We start from the raw sequence: 3,260 nt of genomic DNA on the forward strand, positions 1-3,260 counted from the left end.
GACTTCAGAAAAACCTGGAAAGACTTGTATAGTCTGATGCTGAGTGAAGTGAGCAGAACCATAAGAACATTGTACATAGTAACAGTGACATTGTGTGATGACCAACTTTGATAGACTTAGCTCTTCTCAGCAATGCAATGATCTAAGACTATTCCAAAATACTCATGATGGAAAATGCTATCCACATCCAGAGAAAGAACTATGGAGTCTGAATGCAGATGGAAGCATACTATTCTCTCTCTCTTTTTTTTTTCTTTCTCTTGGTTTTCTCCTTTTGTTCTGATTCTTCTTTCACAACCTGACTGATGTGGAGATATGTTTGATATGATTGTACATGTATAGCCTACATCAGATTACATGCCATCTTGGGGAAGGGGGAGTGAATGTTGAAAACTAAAAATAAATTAAAAAAAAACAAAACAGTAACATTGTGCGATGATCAACTATGATTGACTTAGCTTGGAGACAGAGCCAAGATGGCAGAGTAAAGGCAGGGACTCACCTAAGCTCTCCCCCAAACCCCTCCAAATACCTTTTAATAATGACTCTTCTAGAGTAGCAGAACCCACAAAAAGATGGAGTTAAACAAATTTCCAGCCCAAGACAACTCAGAAGGTTGGCAGAAAAGGTTTGCTGCACCAGGGTGATAGAGGAAGGCAGTCCAGAGCAGGTCACGCCAATGAAGACCAGGCCCCAGCAAACCAGGAGCAGATCTCAGGGTGACTGAATCACTGGCAGCCATGGTGGTTTCCAGACCTCTCAGCCCACAGACACCAAAGACAACTTAGCAGGTCAGTAGGAAAGGTCTTATCACACCCGGGTGAGAGTAGAGCGCAGTCCAGCACAGGCCACACCAGCATAGCCCTGGCCCAAGAAAACCAGGAGCAGGCCTTGGAAGTGACTGAATCAACAGCACCAGTGGCAGCGGCAGCAGCAGCAACTGCTTCCAGAGCTCTCAGCCCACACATGATAAAGGGGTTGAACAACTGGTCATAAGGAAATTACAGGGGTCTTTTTGTTAGCACTGAGGCAGGACTCTGTTGCTTTGCCCATACTTGGATCTAGGCTACAATCCCAGGGCTAGGAGGAGCAGTAGCATAGCAAAGCTTGCAGCCACGGTGGGGGGGGGGCGGGACGACGACACTCCTCACAGTTCCAGGGCAGAAAAGAGTGCTTGTGGTCACTCATACACCAGAGCACAGGCCAGGAAAGGAGTGAACACCTCTCCTTAGATCATACCACTCTGGAAGAACTGAAAACTTACAAGTCCCTAGAAGTACCTCTGAAAACAGCCACACAAAACCCCTGAAGCTTGGGACAACGTGTCCTCCACCCTGGAAGCAAGCCCTACTTTAACAAAAAGTTAAAAGTCAACTAATAGGCTGGGAAAATGAGCAAACGATAGGAAAAAAACGCTGACCATAGAAAGATATTATGGTGACATGGAAGATCAAAATACAAACTCAGAAGACAGCAACAAAGGCAAAGCTCCTATATCCAAAGCCTCCAAGAAAAAATATGAATTGGTCTCAGACCATGGAAGAGCTCAAAAAGGATTTTGAAAATCAAGTAAAAGAGGCAGAGGAAAAATTAGGAAGAGAAATGAGAGTGACGCAAGAAAATAATGAAAAACCACTCAACAGCTTAGTAAAGGGGAACATACACACACACACAAAACCTGAAGAAAATAACACTTTAAAAAACAGACTAGGCCAAATGGTAAAAGAGGTCCAAAAAGTCAATGAGAAGAATGCCTTTAAAAGCAGAATTGGCCAAATGGAAAAGGAGGTCCAAAAGCTCACATTAGAAAATAATTCCTTAAAAATTAGAACTGAGCAAATGGAAGCTAATGACCTTATGAGAAATCAAGAAACAATCAAACAAAACCAAAAGAATGAAAAAAAATAGAAGACAATGTGAAATATCTCATTGGAAAAACAACTGACCTGGAAAATAGGTCCAGGAGAGATAATTTTAAAACTATTGGACTTCCTGAAAGCCATGATCAAAAAAAGAGAGCCTAGACATCATCTTTCAAGAAATTATCGAGGGGTAGCTAGACGGCACAGTGGATAAAGCTCCAGCCTTGGAGTCAGGAGGACTTGAGTTCAAATCTGGCCTCAGACACTTGACACTTACTAGCTGTGTGACCCTGGGCAAGTCACTTAACCCCTGATTGACTCACCAAAAGGCAAAAAAAAAAAAAAAAATTTTTTTTAAATCATCAAGGAAAACTGCCTTGGTATTCCAGAACCAGAGGGAAAAATAGAAATTGAAAGAATCCACTGATCACCTCCTGAAAGAGATCCCAAAAGGAAAACTCCTAGGAATATTATATCCAAATGCAAGAGCTCCCAGATCAAGGAGAAAATATTGCAAGCAACCAGAAAGAAACAATTCAAGTACTGTAGAACCACAGTCAGGATAACACAAGATTTAGCATCTTCTACACTACACGATTGGGGGGGGCATCTGATATTTCAGATGGCAAAGGAGCTAGGATTACAATCAAGAATCACCTACCCAGCAAAACTGAGTATAATCCTTCAGGGGAAAAAATGGAAATTCAATGAGATAGAAGACTTTCAAGCATTCTCGACAAAAAGACCAGAGCTGGATAGAAAATTTGACTTTCAAATACAAGACTCAAGAGACACATAAAAAGGTAAACAGAAAAGGGAAATCATAAGGGACTTAAGGTTAAACTGTTTACATTCCTACATAGGAAGATGATATTTGTAACTCATAAGACCTTTCTCATTATTAGGGTAGTTGGAAGGGGTATATATAGACAGAGTGCACAGGGGTGAGTTGAATATGAAGGGATATCTAAAAACTAAAATAAAGGGGTGAAAGAGGAATGTACTGGATTAAGGGAGAGGGCAGTCAGAAGCAAAACACTTTTGAAGAAGGATAGGATGAAAGGAGAGAGAGAATAGAATAAATGGGGGGGAGGACAGGATGGAAGGAAATAGTTGGAAATAGTAACTGTGAAAAAAATTTTGAAGGGGCAGCTAGGTGGCAAAGTGGATAGAGCTCCAGCCTTGGAGTCAGGAGGATCTGAGTTCAAATCCGGACTCAGGCACATAACACTTACTAGCTGTGTGACCCTGGGCAAGTCACTTAACTCCATTGCCTAACCAAAAAAAAAAAAAGAAAAAATTTTGAAGCAAGTTTCTCTGATAAAGGCCTCATTTCTCAAATATATAGAGAATCGAGTCAAATTTATAAAAATAAGTCATTCCCCAATTGAGAAATAA

The sequence above is a fragment of the Vombatus ursinus genome, unplaced genomic scaffold (assembly GCF_900497805.2).
Source record: "Vombatus ursinus unplaced genomic scaffold, bare-nosed wombat genome assembly UNPS02014811.1, whole genome shotgun sequence".
Classification (NCBI taxonomy): Eukaryota; Metazoa; Chordata; class Mammalia; order Diprotodontia; family Vombatidae; genus Vombatus; species Vombatus ursinus.